General features: G+C 43.4%; 1 long non-coding RNA gene across 1 annotated transcript in view; it reads left to right on the top strand.

Annotated features, from left to right (window-relative positions):
- Nucleotides 1-230: 230 nt before the first annotated feature.
- LOC130274120 (uncharacterized) overlaps nt 231-18,582 on the top strand; it is a 38,461-nt gene continuing 20,109 nt past the window's right edge. The window contains exons 1-2 of the long non-coding RNA XR_008844250.1: nt 231-620; nt 5,417-5,566. This is a non-coding gene — a long non-coding RNA (uncharacterized LOC130274120). The remainder of the gene's footprint in view (nt 621-5,416; nt 5,567-18,582) is intronic.

Below are 18,582 nucleotides of genomic sequence, written 5' to 3'. Positions count from 1 at the left end.
CCTTGTATGTTTTTAAGTGGTTTTAACGGTGTTTGCACTCCCTTTTGTGTGTTTTTCAATAAAAATTCCATGTCATTCATTATATCTATACAGTTGTCGTGTGCATTCACTTAGGTTGTCAGCTTTTTTCTTCTTTTTACACAGACTTTCAGGAGCGTCACTGCACCTTTGTTTTAGTAATCAGTGGGATCAGGGAGGGTCTCAGTGTTCAGCCCCCCCAGTACTGTTTCTATGCCATAATAAAAAAGAATTGCATTCACTTTAAGGATTGTGTCTAGCGTTTGGATTATACACAAGATCATTTTACAGCTCTAATAACATTACTTCTTGCAGACACAATTGCTGCACACATAAGAGGCCTGGTTTCCCATAGCGATCATTTGATGTTTCTTTTTGTTTTACCGTGCATCTTTGAAAATAGTCTTGGCACACATCTCTGTGTTTTTCCTCTAGTTCGATCTGGGTGCCTGGGCCTGCTGTGCCAAGTTGTGATGCCCACACAAAGCATGCTGCCTGCGCTAATGCCCATGGAGCCAGCCACATATTACCATGTGTCCATTATGGGCAGAACTACCAGGTTGGCAGACATAGCAACTGGAAGGGGCCCACTGGATTCAGAGGTGAGGGTAAATGAGTGATCCCTGTGGATGAGGGGAAAGTAGAAAGAGGCAACAAAATATGAAATGTAGAATAATAAAATGTAGAATAATGAAACATAGAATACATTACTGTTTATGAGGATCGGCAATGACTGCGGGGTCCTAGCACCGACTGATTCAACCTAGCAATTTAGACTATACCTGACTTCAAGTGAATGTGAACAGAGCATGGTAGAAATGTGATGTCATTTTTGTTATTTCATTTTTATTACTACTGTACATAACTATTTGTCTTGCTGAACCTCTACCCAGTACTCTGACCACAGACTAGACTATGCAGACTCGCAGTCCTTTAAGCATACTTTTAGATCCCCCGAGTATTCTTTCCTCTATGTTTGGTGTCATTTTGTGAGGTCTGGCCATGGTGACACCAGCTTAAGGCACACTTTTATTTGACTTGAATCAGCTTATTGTCATGTTTTGTAAAATATGTAGCTTCTAGGCATCTCTCTTTTTTATAGTTATTTTGTAAGACAAGTAGCTTGCAAAAGTCTCTCTGATGACACTTTAGGACAAAGAACATTCTTTTTTTCTGCATCAAGGGTATTCCAGCAGCTGCGTATACTCTATGGGGGAGATTTATCAAAACCTGTGCAGAGGAAGAGTGGTGCAGTTGCCCATAGCAACCAATCAGATTGCTTCTTTCATTTTCCACAGGCCTCTAAAGAATTGGTTGCTATGGGCAACTGCACCACTCTTCCTCTGCACAGGTTTTGATAAATCTCCCCCTATATACATAGACCAAGTGACTAAAGCATATGCCATGGTAAAATTTGCCTCCTTTAGTTCTCCGGCCATGTTGGACCAATTAGCACAAAGCTAGTTATTGGTATCGGGTCATGTGACCGCTGAACATAAACAAAAAGCCTTTCCTGCACTCCGGGGATGTCAAGCACTAAACTCCTCTCCCCCTACATTTTAATCGCTTACGCCGAGCCATGTGACTCTGCTTGCTTAGCGATGCGGCCTGGTTACAACCTCCTCTGGGTGCGATCACTAGCTCTGCTTTTTATCACCCACACTTCCGTGCATGTCTTCCATCCGGCATGGACTGTGCATTTTCATTCCTTTGTCTCACAAAGTATATTACAAATATTAGCATATGAATATTTTTTATTAATTATTTACTTCCTGTTAAACTATGTCTGTTCATAATTTGTGCATTATGTACTGCATGTGTACCAGTTTGACACTTTGGGACTCCTCCCATAGTATTTTGGCACCCATTTTGCCACTATTTAAGCATGCTGTGTATGTATGGATTATATACTGATCTGAGGAAGAGGGTGTTTCCCTTGAAACACGTCATCCATTTTTATTTCTGTAACATTATTTCATTTTGTTTAACTTTAATAAATGGTCCTGACACAGACTTTTAAATGAACTCGTTGGTCTCTCTTGAACTTAACTCCATAAAGAGTCAGCAGCACCTGAATTCCAAGGTCTGGTTTCTTGCTCTACTCACCCTAAAGCTGGTTATTGGAGAGCAATGCATGTATTCATCATTAAGTACTGATAAACATATTGTTACGATCTACATAGAAAGTTCTACGTCACACACTCGTAGAGCAGACCTATAAAGAACCACCGTGGGTAGGTAAGCCCTGTGTGTCAATCAACATAGCAGACCCTGGGCCCCGCCTCTCCAACTGTCTGCCCAACCCGATTTGTGAGTATACAGCAGCCTGATTCATTTATAAAGGTATACCTAGATTCGGCATGTGAAGCCCTGTAGTTTAATAAGTTTAAGAAGCCTATTCTACATGACTGTTGTGCTTTAGAGGGGTTATCCAGCAAAAAACATTTATTTACATAACTGTGCCCAGGCTGTATAATAACATAAAAAAGCGTCTACTTACCTCCCCTGCTCCCCCTTGGAAGCTGGTCCACTGTGAACTTTTCTTCCTGGTGCTGCAGACGGTGTGTCACATTGCCGCTCGCCCATTCACCGGACAACGGGACAATGTGACGTATTGTCTGCAGCACCAGGAAATGAAGTTCACTGGAGACCGGGCACCATTGGTAAGTGAGGAAGGTAAGCAAAAAGTTTTTTTTATGTTGCCACACAGTCTGGAAGCAACAGATCACCAGAGACCAGTCACTATGAGGGAGCGAGTGAGACAAATGAAGGATTTAAAAAAAATGTTTTCTACCTACTGGGGGACGACAAATTACAAGGGTGCGGCTATCTACATAGTAGTGAACAATATTTAGTGGATGACACTTTAGGGTGGCAATGTTCTACATACTAGGGCGGCAAACTGTCTATCTAACTGGAAAGAACCTATCTACTTTCTGGGGGCACTTACCTACCAGGGTGTGTGTGGAGGGGGTGGGGGGGGGGGGGGAGAGCATTATTACTATTTTGGACATTGTGGTTGGGGAAAAGCATAAAGTTGGGGTTAGCATTGCTTTGGAAAAGTGTGGTGCCGAAGATATTTGTCTGACAAATTCTGCAAGAAATCATCATGATAGTCTGGAAGAAAAGAAATGAGGACAACTCTGATCAGAGAAGATGTCACCAATGAGTCACTGGGTGTAAATAGATTGTAATTTCACCAAACTGTAGTAACTTTATGGGGGTAATGACGGTCTATGTATAGTATTTTTTATTCACTTACAGTATGGTGGTATTATTAACTCATTAGACAGTGGTAACATGTGATGTGTTATTTGTCTCTTGTATAGTGTTATTTACTGTCCATAGTATACTGGGATTCCTGCAGTATGTAAATAATTATAAAGACAGCACAGACCTGACATCTTCTCACTCTTCACTAACCCTCAAAGACAGCAGATGTAACCTTAGTGAAACTACTGCCATCTGTGACATCACTGCCTTGTATACCCTCCACTATCATGTCATATATATTATATACCGTATATAGACACTGATGATAGCATGCTGGCTACCACTGGAGTGAACTTACTGAATACCATTATACACTGAGATCAGAACAGGGAAGGAGAGGAGACCAGAGGTTCGGTGCCCTACGTCATGCCGCAAGGGCCATCCCCATGTGATGTGAAGTTCTTTCCAGTCTGTGGCTCAGTATTTTGCTTTAGTATTTGTAAGCCAAAATCAAAAGGGCAGCGTGCAGAGAAATAAATGTGGGGAAGATTTGTATCTTTTCCATGTTTTGGATCCACTCCTGGTTTTGTCATTGAAATACTAATGCAACATGCTTAGCCAAACACTGGCATGTAAAAGCAGTTTAGAGCCATATTCACACAGCAGAAATATCAGAGACATATTTAATGTGTTGCGCACTGAGTTTTTGCCATCACCGATAAAAAATACTATCACAGTCAAAAATCTGTACGTTAAATAAAAATATGCAGCCAATTTTTCCTCTGTGTGAACTCGGCATAATCCTATATAATACTTGGACATTGTAGCCTTTGAATAGAAAGTCTAAAGATGCGCCAAATTTATTAACTAGCCTGAGCTAATGAGAGAAATCTGTCACATTGTTTAACTGCCTGGTTTAAGTATAGACCTCTTAAAGGGGTACTCCACCCCTAGACATCTTATCCCCTATCCAAAGGATAGGGGATAAGATGTCAGATCGCCACAGTGCCGCTGCTGGAGAGCCCTGGGATCCCCACTGCGGCACCCCGCTCTCATTACAGCACAGAGCGAGTTCGCTCTGCACGTAATGACGGGCAGTAGAGGGACCGGAACATCGTTACGTCACGGCTCCGCCCCTTGTGACATCACGGCCCACCCCTTTCAATACAAGTCTATGGGAGGGGGCGTGGCGGTCGTCACGCCCCCTCCCATAGACTTGCATTAAGGGGACGGGCCGTGATGTCACGAGGGGCGGAGCCATGACGTCACGCTGCTCCGTCCACCGTATCGCCCGTCATTACGCACAGAGCGAACTCGCTCTGTGCTGTAATGAGAGCGGGGTGCCGCAGTGGGGATCCCAGGGCTCCCCAGCAGCGGGACCGCGGCGATCTGACATCTTATCCCCTATCCTTTGGATAGGGGATAAGATGTCTAGGGGCAGAGTATCCCTTTAATAGTCAGCGTAGTTTAAACCAAAGTCACATGCTAGAAACAGCCCCTTCCCTGACACAGACCCCACCCCTTTTTGCAATGCCCCACCCTCTTGTGAAGCTCCACACAAATGTGTCCAAAAAGCATTGAAGATGAGCAGAGAATGAAATGCTTTGTGTCCCCTATGATAAAATTTCATAGACCAAAAAGCCCACATATCCATATCATTAACTGACAACACTCAGGGCCCCCAGACCAAACAAAGCAAGGGCCCCCTGCAAGACTCAACCCCTGGCCATATCTATGCCCGCCTCTATTTCACCCAAACCCCCTCTTTAAATATATATATATATATATATATATATATATATTTCTATATATAAAGACAAACAGTATAGACAAAGCCCACAGTCTTCATGCCGCTGTTAATAGTAGGGGCTCCACTGTCACTTCTTCAATGACTTGGGACACAGGTTGGCGAGAAGGGCCTTATATTTTAAAATGAAATTCAAGTTTAACCATCAAAGTGGATAAAACTATTATTATACTGAATTAATATAAATGAGGTTAACAATACAACTCATCAATCTATTAGGATCCAGGACTGAGAACTCCCATGGGTGCACTTTATCCATGTGCAGCCTGTTTACATATATAACAATATAGACCGGGTCCAGTAGAGGCAGAGATTTATTTCTGTGTGAATCAGGTTATATCTATAAAGTTATTACTCATAATTTGCTTATAATTTCAGGTTAAACTACAATGGCTGTAAATGAGAGGATTCATCTCAATTATAGGCGGAGTGTCACTGGATGACACACGGTGTATTATGAGTAATTAAAATGAAGCAGAAAAAGGGCACTGTAACAATATGGTGAGGAACAGCAAGTATCTCGAAAAGGTAAGGACTTAACACAGACTGGAACTTCGGAAACTTGGATTATGGTTGTACACTATATAAATCTGTTTTTTATTTTTACTTAGAAGAGGCCCAAAATATGTAAAAGTAAAAAAAAAATTGAAACAATATCTGAATAATTACCATATATAATCTTCCATGAAATATGATGCACTGGGCCTGTGATTTTTTTTTCACTGGCTGTACTGAGCAAAAGCTATTGGGGAAGGAGTTGGCCCACACTGTGTCCACACTAAATATTTATATATTTACATTTAATTTGATTGCAAAATTAGTAAGGGGTTCTCATTGACTGCCATTGGCACACCACAGGTAAATTTGTGCAAGGATCCTGTGCGGATATTATATACAGTATGATTTGTTAATAATATCCTGTGCATTGTTGCACCTGTAATATACTGTGGATTTTCTGCACGCAGATCCGCTGTGGAAAATTTACACAATATATGCCCCCTGTAATCTACACCAGGTATGCCCATCTGCCCATATGCCCATGTGAAGCATCTTAAAGAGCATCTGTCACATAAATATTGTTTGTAAACAGGCCACACAGTATACAAGGTGTTAGCAGAATTGCTTTCATTATCTTCCTGAAGAAAAATACACATTGACAGCACATGCACAGGGGCCCTGTGTATCAATCACACGCTAGAGATTCTGTGACGTAACACTTCTCCAACTGTCCTGGACTAAAGAAAAAGCGTAGATAAGACTGGGATATACATGTTAACACTGGGATATACATTGTACACTGCGTGGCCCGCTTACAAACAATATTTTATGTGACGGATGCATTTACAATTGCTTTTATAAATTCCTGTCTTGTTTTGACTATTGTAACTCTTTTTTAATCATTCTTTTGTTCTCTAAACTCTCCCCTCATCAGTCTATCCTTAAAGGGGTACTCAGCTGCCCTGCTTCGGAAGCTTCCCTCCCCAGCGTCCGGAAGTTTCTTGTTCTGAACGCTGCGTGAGGGCTTCCGTGTTCAGGGCCGCCCCTTGTGACGTCACTCTCCCGCCCCCTCGTGACGTCACACCTGCCCCCTCAACGAAAGTCTATGGACTTTTGTTGAGGGGGCAGGCGTGACGTCACGAGGGGGCGGCCCTGAACACGGAAGCCCTCACGCAGCGTTCGGAACAAGAAACTTCCGGACGCTGGGGAGCGGAGCTTCCAAAGCAGGGCAGTGGAGTACCCCTTTAATGCAGTACCCCGCATTATCTTGTTATATTTTATAATCCCCCCAGTTCACTGCCCCATCATGATAAACCACCCCCTGCCTTTATTTTTATTTTTTGTTAGTTTTCTACCTTGATATTGCTCTGTATTTTCTGCTCAGTCTCAGTCAGATTCACAGACTGGGAAGGGGCGTTCCCCAGCAGGCGTGACATCATCTGAAGCCATACAGGGGAGAACTTCCTCCCTCACTCTGATACACTCAGCCCAGAGCAGTTTGGTATGAGATGAGCTATGATTGGATAAGGCTGTACCCCCCCCCCCTCAGCATTTTCTGCTTTTGGACTTCTGCCGCCAGCAGGAGTCCAAAGTCTGTGTCAGGATCTGTATGCGGAGAGGACACTGGTGGTGGATCCTCTGTGTCAGTGAGGTGATGGCGTGTGCCGTACCAGGGGAACGGAATCTAAGGGGTTACTGGTTTTCACCAGAGCCTGCCGCAAAGCGGGATAGACTTGCAGCAGCAGGTAACCCCCAGGTCGTTCCACCCGATAGCGACTCAACCTCACTGACAGCTGAGACAGGCGCGGTACACAAGGACTAGACAGAGGCGAGGTCAGACGTAGCAGAAGGTTAGGGCAGGCAGCGAGGTTCGTAGTCAGGGGCAACAGCAGAAGGTCTGGGTACACAGGCTTGGGAACACACTATAACGCTTTCACAAGGCACAAGGCAACAAGATCTGGCAGGGAACGGAAGGGGAAGCAGACTTTAATACACATGGAGCAGATGGAAGCTAATTAGGGTGATTGGACAGGGCACCAATTAGCGGTGCGCTGGCCCTTTAAATCTGAGAGCCCCGGCGCACGCGCGCCCTAGAGAGCAGGGCCGCGCGCACCGGGACCCAGCAGGAGATCGGGACAGGTGAGTGGGACGGGATGCGATCCGCGGAAGGGCACATCCCGCTAGGCGGATCGCATCCCCGCCGGGCACGACAGAGCCGCGTCTCCAGTCAGCGCTGCTGACCGGAGCGCTGCAGTTCAGCGCGAGTGCTTCGGAGGAGGAGGGGGACCCGGAGCGCTCGGCGTAACAGTCTGTGCAAGAGATGAGGGGAAATGTGCTTTGGACAAGTAGGGAGACACTTAGTGGCAGCTTTTTTAAACACAAATGAAACATAGAAAACTAAATTTTTTTTTTTTTTAAAACAAAGTGCATTAGAAAGATATTTTATTTACCATAAGGAGTGCAGTAGCCAAATTAGTTTTAATGAGAGTGAACATTTAAAGGGGTACTCCAGTAGAAAACTATTTTTTTTAATTACTTATATTTAAAAATCTTAATCCTTTCAGTACTTATCAGCTGCTGTATGCTCCAGAGGAAGTTCTTTTCTTTTTGAATTTCTTTTCTGTCTGACCACAGGGCTCTCTGCTGACAATTATGAGAGACATAATGAGAAATAAAATCCATAAGATCACATTATCTGATTTTTAAACAATGTATTTGCAAATTATGGTGGAAAATAAGTATTTGGTCAATAACAGAAGTTCATCTCAATACTTTGTTATATACCCTTTGTTTGCAATGACAGATGTCAAACATTTTCTGTAAGTCTTCACAAGGTTTTCACAAACTGTTGCTGGTATTTTGGCCCATTCTTCCATGCAGATCTCCTCTAGAACAGTGATGTTTTGGGGCTATGGCTGGGCAACACAGACTCCCAACTCCCTCCAAAGGTTTTCTATGGGGTTGAGATCTGGAGACTGGCTAGGCCACTCCAGGACCTTGAAATGCTTCTTACGAAGCCACTCCTTTATTGCCCGGGTGGTGTGTTTAGGATCATTGTCATGCTGAAAGACCCAGCCACGTTTCATCTTCAATGCCCTTGCTGATGGAAGGAGGTTTTCACTCAAAATCTCACCATACATGGCCCCATTAATTCTTTCCTTTACACGGATCAGTCGTCCTGGTCCCTTAGCAGAAAAACAGCCCCAACGCATGATGTTTCCACCCACATGCTTCACAGTAGGTATGGTGTTCTTTTGATGCATCTCATATTCTTTCTCCTGCAAACACGACGAGTTGAGTTTTTTACCAAAATTTTCTACTTTGGTTTCATCTGACCATATGACATTCTCCCAATACTCTTCTGGATCATCCATATGCTCTCTAGCAAACTTCTGACGGTCCTGGACATGTACGGGCTTAAGCAGGGAGAGACATCTGGCACTGCATGAGTTGAGCTCCTGGCGTTGTAGTGTGTTACTGATGGTAGCCTTTGTTCCCTTGGTCCAAGCTTTCTGCAGGTCATTCATTAGGTCCCCACCTATGGTTCTGCGGTTTTTGATCACCATTCTTGTGATCATTTTGACACCATGGGGTGAGATCTTGCGTGGAGCCTCAGATCGAGGGAGATTATCAGTGGTCTTGTATGTCTTCCATTTTCTAATAATTGCTCCCAAAGTTGATTTCTTCACACCAAGCTGCTTGCCTATTGCAGATTCAGTCTTACCAGCCTGGTGCAAACTGAAACAAAAGACAGACAGTTCTTCGTAGTGCATTAACGAAGAGGTACACTTGGGGGGGGGGGGGGGGGGGGTCAGACAAAGTGAACGATTACCCCAGAAGGTTACACTCACCAAGTGCAACAATGGATCAGAGTATGAAAATTAATGAGTGACTTCAGCCTTTCCACGTCCAAATGATTGCAATCTTTAGAAAATTCTCCAGTGGTCGACGAGATGCAAGGCACTGAACACAGTAGTAAAAGGTAACTGACGTTTATTCACCCATGATGCTGGTGAATAAACGTCAGTTCCCTTTTACTACTGTGTTCAGCACCTTGCATCCCGTCGACCACTGGAGGATTTTTCTAAATATTGCAGCCTGGTGCAGGTCTACAATTTTGTTTCTGGTGTCCTTCGACAGCTCTTTGGTCTTGGCCATAGTGGAGTTTGGAGTGTGAGTGTTTAAGGTTGTGGACAGGTGTCTTTTATACTGAAGATAAGTTCAAACAGGTGCCGTTAATACAGGTAACGAGTGGAGGACAGAGGAGACTCTTAAAGAAGAAGTTACAGGTCTGTGAGAGCCAGAAATCTTGCTTGTTTGTTGGTGACCAAATACTTATTTTCCACCATAATTTGAGGTATATCTATAATGAAAATTACAGGCCTCTCATCTTTTTAAGTGGGTGAACTTGCACAATTGGTGGCTGACAAAATACTTTTTGGCCCCACTGTAATATGCAGGTGTGAAAAAGACCTAAGATCTGCAAGAACAATTCAGCAAATTGTGAATTCCACACACAAAATATACTCGTGTAAAATATAATTGTAGTATTTAATTTTGCGGGCGGATATATTCTACTAATGTGTCGTGAGCTCCTGTGTAATATCTGCAGATTTAGACTGAAATGAAAGGGCTGAACTCTGTCTTTGTTTCAAATAGAGATCTTGCTCCAGTTTAACAGTGTGAAATAAAATGAACATTCATTTCATTTGTTGAAATCTTATATTGAATAGTTCTTTACCTTACAACTAAATGTGTGCGTCGTGCCCTTCAATGATTCTCTCGGCTCTCCAATCTCTCCAGCAATAATATGCTTGGATATTACTGAACTGTGACTGAATCATCATTTGTGCTAAATGTGACAGGGCAGAATGATAATCTTCAATAAACCTCTAAACTACATTAATCTTTCATGGAGGATCAGATGCTGAGCACTACTTGAAATGATTTTTTTCCTTTGCTTTGTACGCCTAATTTATTGATAGCATCTCAGCACCAGCTCTGCCTTATTTAGCCGGCCTCCTGTTAAAACAAAAACTCTTATTAAAGTCATCATATTCCAAAGGTGGAGAATTAGGTCAAATGGAAGTTGTTTGCTTCTAAATGTGCCCATGTTGTAACTGAGAAGCAGTCATGGGGGCACAAAAATGACAAAATGACAATGGACCCCACATAATTCTCACTGTTCTGGGATCATAAAGATCTAGGTAGGTAGTTATAGCTAGGATTTCAGTCACAAGACAATGATTTTTATCTTTCTAGCTACATTTTGTCGCCAAAATGGCTTGTCTGTCCCCCCCTATAGCAGTGGTCCCCAACTCAGTCCATACAACACACCAACATTATGGGTTTTTCAGTTACTCCATTGGAATAGATCAATGAACATTTCAAATCCTGGACTGTTCCCAGGGGGAAAGTCAAGAGGCCCAATACACATTAGATGGTTGGCCAATTTCATAGAAGTTGGTGGGGTCTGCTAACATTAATCTAATGTATAATTACTTAATATTTCTCTATAGAATGTTATGTAACTTCTGGCTGAACATTTTTCTGAAAAATGATGTGTATAAAACCACCCTTAAAGGGAACATGTCCAACTGAATGTGAAATTTTATCTGACAGCTATAAGTTATGCAGAAAGAGGAGATACACGTATTAATAGTGTTTTGGATGAAGATATTCAGTATAACTTGTATTTTATTTATATAAATCTCTGCTTATGCTGGACTTAAGAGTCCAGTAGGAGGATCTAATCAGTGACTGAGAGCTATCTCTGTATGCCTTCCTTTATAGCAAAGGCTGTTAGTTATTGAGTGTCACTGTCCATTGGACTCCTTAGCCAATTATGAGTTACATGTTTTAATGCTGGATTATAGGACTTTTACTGCAGAACTAATATCAATTATTTTAACAATCATATTCCTGAGGTCCTCTGTATATACATTAGGCATTTTGTATATAAATTAGCACCTTTTTTTTAGGTACACTGTATATACAATGCATCGAGAAAGTCTTTAGAGATAAACCCACAAGGTTTGCACACCTGGATTTGGGAATCTTCTGCCATTCTTCTCTGTAGATCCTCTGAGGCTCTGTCAGGTTGGATGGGGACAGTCAGTGAAAGCCATTTTTAAGGTCTCTCCAGAGATGTTTCATTGAGTTTAAGTCAAGGCTCTGGTTGGCCCATTGAAGACTTTCCCAGAGTTGTCCCTTAGCCACTCCAGTGTTGACTTGGCTGTGTGCTTGGGGTCTTTGTCTTGTTGGAAGGTGAAACTTCAGCCCATTCTGAAGTCCAAAGATTTGTAGCTCCACACAATCCTGTCTCTAGGCTCTACAGGCAGTTTTCTCCTCCTCATGGCTTGATTTTTGCTCTGATATGCATTGTCAGCTGTGAGACCTTATATAGACAAATCCTGTCCAATCAACAGGTGACTAAATTTACCACAGGTGACTGTGATTAAGGTGTAGAGACATCTAAAAGATAATCAAGAACTAGAGCTAAAATGTCATAGCAAAAGATCTGAATACTCATGTCCAAGGAACATTTAATTTTTTGCTCTTTAATAAATTTCCAAAAATGTCTAAAATTCTATTTTGACATTATCTCATGGGGTATTGAATGCAGAATGATGGGGGAAAACTTGTTTGTTTATTTGGGGGGATTTTAGCATAAGGCCGCAACATAACAAAATGTGAAAAATATTTTCCAAGTGCAGTGTAAATTATTGTCTGAATATTAGGTACTCTGTATGTAAATTATTAATATAAAGTATTATTAGTATAAATTACAACCTGATTATTTGGGGCAGTGTGTAAATTACATGATTAGTAGGTATTCTGTATATAAATGATCACATGATTATTAGTTACTCTGTATATAAATGATCACATGATTATTAGTTACTCTGTATATAAATGATCACATGATTATTAGGTACTCTGGGGACTGTGTTTATAATTTTTTCTTGATTAAATACTCTGTATATAAAATGTTGCCTGATTATTAAGTGCTTTGTTTATAAATTTGTGTTGTGGTAATGCGTACATGGCCGAAATTTATTACATTTTTGCAGGACATGTGATTAATATGGTGCAAGTGCACATATTTAAGAAATGACCCTTCAGTACACCACTTTGTACAGTACCTCCTCGGTGACTTTTTACCCATTTGCACCAAACTGTGGGACCTTTTGCAAAATGCTGCCCACAGTCCGTTTTGTGAGCTAGGTCTAGGCTGTTTGGAATTTGCTTTGCAACAAATTGTGCAATGATAAATTTATGACCACTGCAAATAGTTTACCGGACTATGGGATAGCTACACGATTTTAGAAATAGCATCTAAAGCTAAAATCGCAATGAAATGTCTCTAAACCGCAACTGGGACAACTTGTGCGACAAATCAACACCACAAAAAACAATGATAACCAAAATAAGATGTTTTTCGGTGGTGTACCCCTTTAATACAATTGTCGCATGGAGCCATTTAGATAGTTCTATACGGCAGGGTTTACCTTCCCTGTGATAACATTTAAATCTGGCCCTGCGACTTTTGCGTGATATTTCACAAAAAGTCGCACATGATAAATCAGTGACCACTGCACAAAGCACTCTAAATAAGAAAATTTCATCGTAATTAAATTTAAACATTCTAAATAAATTTCTGTATCGAAGGGAGCTCGGCACCACTCTCTGTATATGAAAAGGACGGGAAAGGCTAGGACCCTTGATTGCTTCTCCCCTTGCAACTGCTGGAGGTACATACAGGTGCTACCACGCTGATAGACAATGTGAAATTCCAGTAAAAAAGATGAAGCGGAGCACTCACCAGACCTTGAATGTAGATGGGTTTTATTGACCGGTTCGATCAAAGGCACATCAGGGGGGGAAGAGGTGGTACAGACAGGGGAGTGTGACTTAGAGATGCGGGGGTATCCTCTCGGTATACCCCCGCGTCTCTAAGTCACACTCCCCTGTCTGTACCACCTCTTCCCCCCCCGATGTGCCTTTGATCGAACCGGTCAATAAAACCCATCTACATTCAAGGTCTGGTGAGTGCTCCGCTTCATCTTTTTTACTGGAAATTCTAAATAAATTGTTGCAGAAAATATCGAACAGAGCCTCCCTACGACTTGTCATGCAACAAATGTAGACGAAAAAAGCTGTCTAAATGGTTTGATAATTTCCCCTCTATGTACCATATTTTTCGTCATATAAGACGCACTTTTTCTTCCCCAAAACTGGGGGGGGGGGGGGAAAGTTGGTGCGTCTTATACGGCGAATACACACCTATCGCGGCGGTCACTGTGGCCATCAACGGCCGGGACCCGCGGCTAATACAGGACATCACCGATCGCGGTGAGGCCCTGTATTAACCCTTCAGGCGCAGCGATCAAAGCTGACCGCCGCGTCTGAAGCGAAAGTGACACTAACCCGGCTGCACCGGGAGGGACCTTACCTGCCTCCTCGGTGTCTGCTCCGTGCCGGGATCCCCTGCATGGCCGGCGCTCTCCTTCGTTGTCATCGCGCACTCCGCCCCGTCATCCAATAGGAGCGGCGTGCGTAGCGACGTGATGGCGGCGACGGAGAGCGAGGATACCGGGCAGCAGAGGCGTTCCGGAGCGATGGGGACACCCCGGGGATGCGGTGACAGCAATGGAGGGCGACATCCAGGGCAGCGGTGACGAGCGGTGATGGGTCCGGAGTGGCGGGGACACGTGAGTATTACCTCCTATACCAGTGGTCTTCAACCTGCAGACCTCCAGATGTTGCAAAACTACAACTCCTGGCATGCCCGGACAGCCAACGGCTGTCCGGGCATGCTGGGAGTTGTAGTTTTGCAACATCTGGAGGACCGCTGGTTGAAGATCACTGTGACCTATACTTTACATTGTATTCTAGATTTTCCTCATTTAAAATTGGGTGCGTCTTATATGCCGGAGCGTCCTATGGGGCGAAAAATACGGTACATAAATGATTGCCTAAATATTAGGTACCATATAATACTGTTTAGTAATAAACCAACATCAAGTTGCCGGTAGTGCAGCTGTAATGACAGGTGGAATGGTGACACACAAACGCCTGTCTGGATAAAGTCTGTCTGGAAGGGAAGGCTCTGCTGCGCTGTAATGAAATGCATGAGTACAGCAGATAATAATCATTGCAGCCGTGGCTCTTTACAGCTCCCAGATGATTTGGTGCTGTCACAAGTGCACTGTCCTCTGACATCCCGGGAAGCGAGCGGCATCACTGACTGCATCCCCTGATTGGTGCAATGAAATATTGCTGGCGAAAATTAAAAGGTCTCAATGTCAAAATAATTCATGATATGCATATCTTCCATTCTGATGAAATGGCTGATATCTGGATTAGCAAGATAATAAAACTGATCAGGCTACAGTTAAACAATTTAAAGCGGAGAGCTGTTCATTTTGTAGGTGTCACTTGTCAGATCATGGGGTCAGGGAAGAATGAGACGCTCTCCTCGGTAACCTTCTCATGATGTGGCCAAGGAATATTCCTTATGATTTGCCCAAAGCTCTCATCAAAGCAATGCCTTGTAGCATTACTGCTGTCAGCTGTATTGTGACATCCAAATCCCAGGAATGACAGGTTATTAGGTATTCAGCACTGACTGTACATACATTACAAAGCACCTGACCTGTAATTTCACCTCACGTAAAGAATATGATAGCGCTATCACGGAACATGGTGCCGACTAATACGGGTTATGGAAGAAATGACTTTTATTTAATGGACCCGGTTTAGCACTTGCTGATTGGAAAAAAAAAAAAAAAAACAATGAAAAAAAAATATCTCCATGGTTCACGGCACATATTAAATATACATGGAGCTGCGGGGTAAGCGATGTACTGTACTCCCTGTGGTGTCTTGTTTAAAAACACCCTTCTTTTCTTATTTATATGCTTAATAGCAGCTCTTCAATATGAAAAGTCCCCAGTCATATGCTCAGAGACTCCGGGAAGTGGATTGCTGTTTGTTTAATTGGATGTTGTATGGAAGTGTTTTACACTCCATTAGGCTAATTGCCCAAGTGTGTCTTTAAGTCACTGATATCGGGGATTTTTGAAGCCACTAGGTTGAATAAAGGGTGACCTATGACAAGAGTGCAGGACATAGGTTTATGGAGCATTATGTGCTCGGATTACTTGGCACAGAAATGCACATTGTAAATACAAAATGTAACATTCAAGAATATGCTGCAATGTAAATGAAGACATTGGCTCGGTTTTGGTGCAATATGGCGCACATATTCTGTGCAATCAGCTGGCCTGAATTTCGTATGAGTGATGCATGAAAACTGCACAGAAAAACAAGCAGACTTTGTGAGATGATTTGCTAGTTTTATGAAAAGTGACTATGGGAAGATGGGCTTGGAACTAGAGATGGTGTCTGGAAACCACTAAAGCACCCATGACTCAAACCAGTGAGAAAATTTTACCAAATTCATGGCTTTTAACCTGTTCAGGACCCATATCGTACCGGTACGTCATGGGACCCTGGTAGTTAAGGACCCTGCGCAAATGCCCAGGGGGGTCATCAGACCCCCCCATGTCGGTGATCACGGCAAATCTCCGGTGAATTCACACTGGCAATTTGCGCAATTCCGGGTCACACGGGTCTATGGTGACCCGGTGACCCAGAAAATAAGGGGGATCAGGGTTGTCCAAGACACCCATGATCCCCCTGAAGGAATAGGAGTGAGGTGGCATCTTATAGATGCGACAACCAATAGCAGATCGGGGGCGGGGGGGATAACTTTCGGTTTCCCCGTTTTGCCCACCCACAATAGGCGGGGCAGAACAGGGAAACCGACGGGGAAACCGACGGGGACCGGCACCGAAGTCCACTTACCCATCCGGTGGCAGCGGAGGCGACGATCGACGGTGGAGATCGGCGGGGGGCGATGACGTGCGGCTGGCTCCCTGGATCCTACGGAAGGCGGTGAGTTTCCTAGCAACATCTGGAGGGCTACAGTTTGAGACCACTATACAGTAGTCTCTAAACTGTAGCCCTCCAGATGTTGCAAAACTACAACTCCCAGCATGCCCAGACAGCTATACAGTGGTCTCTAAACTGTAGCCCTCCAGATCTTGCTGTTTGCAGTATGGCCATGCAGGGATTTGTAGTTTTGCAACATCTGGAGGGCATCAGTTTGGGGATCACTGTGCAGTGGTCTCTGAACTGTAGCTCTCCAGATGTTGCAAAACTGCAAATCCCAGCATGCCCAAACAGCAAACAGCTGTCTTGGCAAGCTGGGAGTTGTAGTTGCGTACCTCCAGCTGTTGCATAACTACATCTCCCAGCATGCCCTTCGGCGATCCGTACATGCTGGGAGTTGTAGTTTTGCAACAGCTGGAGGCACACTGGTTGGAAAATACTTAGTTAGGCAACAGAACCTAACTGAAGGTTTTCCAACCAGTGTGCCTCTCTGTCAATGCATGCTGGGAGTTGTAGTTTTGAAACAGCTGGAGGTTTGCCCCCCCCCCATGTGAATGTACAGGGTACGTTTGAATGTACAGTACGTTTCCTGCTTGAAGTTTTTCGCCGCAGCGCAAACTCTTTGCGGGAAACTCACCGTAAACCTGCGCCAGTGTGAATGTACCCTAACAACACTACACTACACTCCCAGATAATAAAGGGTAAAACACTACATATACATCCCCTTACACTGTCCCCCCCAATAAAAATGAAAAATGTATTGTACGGAAGTGTTTCCAAAACAAAGCCTCCAGCTGTTGCAAAACAACATCTCCCAGCATTTCCGGACAGCCACTGACTGTCCAGGCATGCTGGGAGTTTAGCAACAGTTTGGGAATCATTGGCGTAGAATACCCCTATGACCACCCCTACGAAATCCCTAATTTAGTCCCCAAATGCGCATGGCTCTCTCTCACTTCGGAGCCCTGTCGTATTTCAAGGAAACAGTTTAGGGCCACATTTGGGGTATTTCCATACTCAGGAGAAATTGTACTACAAATTTTGGAGGGCTTTTTCTCCTTTTACCCCTTATGAAAAGGAAAAGTTGGGGGCTACACTAGCCTGTTAGTGTAAAAAAATAAATAAAATTGCACTAACATGCTGGTGTTGCCCCATACTTTTTATTTTCACAGGCGGTAAAAGGAAAAAAAAGACCCCCAAAATTTGCAATGCAATTTCTTCTGAATATGGAAATACCCCATATGTAGGGGTAAAATGTAACGCAATTTCTCCTGAATATGGAAATACCCCATATGTAGGCGTAAAATGCTCTGCGGGCGCACAACAAGGCTCAGGAGTGAAAGTGCACTATGTACATTTGAGGCCTAATTTGGTGATTTGCACAGGGGTGGCTGATTTTACAGCGGTTCTGACATAAACGCAAAAAAATTAATACCCACATGTGACCCCATTTTGGAAACTACACCCCTCATGGAATGTAACAAGGGGTATAGTGAGCCTTAGCACCCCACAGGTGTTTGATGAATTTTCGTTAAAGTTGGATGGGAAAATGAAAAAAAAAAAATTTCTTCACTAAAATGCTGGTGTTTCACAAAGGAAAATATGAAAAAAGCCCCCCAAAATTTGTAACCCAATTTCTTCTGAGTAAGAACATACCCCATAAGTGGATGTAATGTGCTCTGCTGGTGAACTACAATGCTCAACATTGGGCTTTTGAAGAGAAAATTTGTCTGGAATTGAACGCCACATGTGTTCACAAAGCCCCCATAGTGCTAGAACAATGGATCCCCCCCCCCACATTTGACCCCATTTTTTGAAACTACACTTCTCATGTAATGTAATAAGGGGTACAGTGAACATTTACGCCACACAGGTGTCTGACAGATTTTTGGAACAGAAACAAAAATGTAATTTTTCATTTGCGCAACCCACTGTTCCAAAGATCCGTCAAACGCCAGTGGGGTGTAAATACTCACTGTACCCCTTATTAAATTCTGTGAGGGGTGTAATTTCCAAAATGGATTCACATGTGATGGGGGGGTCCACTGTTCTGGCACCACGGGGGGCTTTGTAAACGCACATGGCCC

Source organism: Hyla sarda, chromosome 5, assembly GCF_029499605.1.
Source record: "Hyla sarda isolate aHylSar1 chromosome 5, aHylSar1.hap1, whole genome shotgun sequence".
In the NCBI taxonomy this organism is placed as follows: domain Eukaryota; kingdom Metazoa; phylum Chordata; class Amphibia; order Anura; family Hylidae; genus Hyla; species Hyla sarda.
This window is presented reverse-complemented; position numbering and strand designations above follow the sequence as displayed.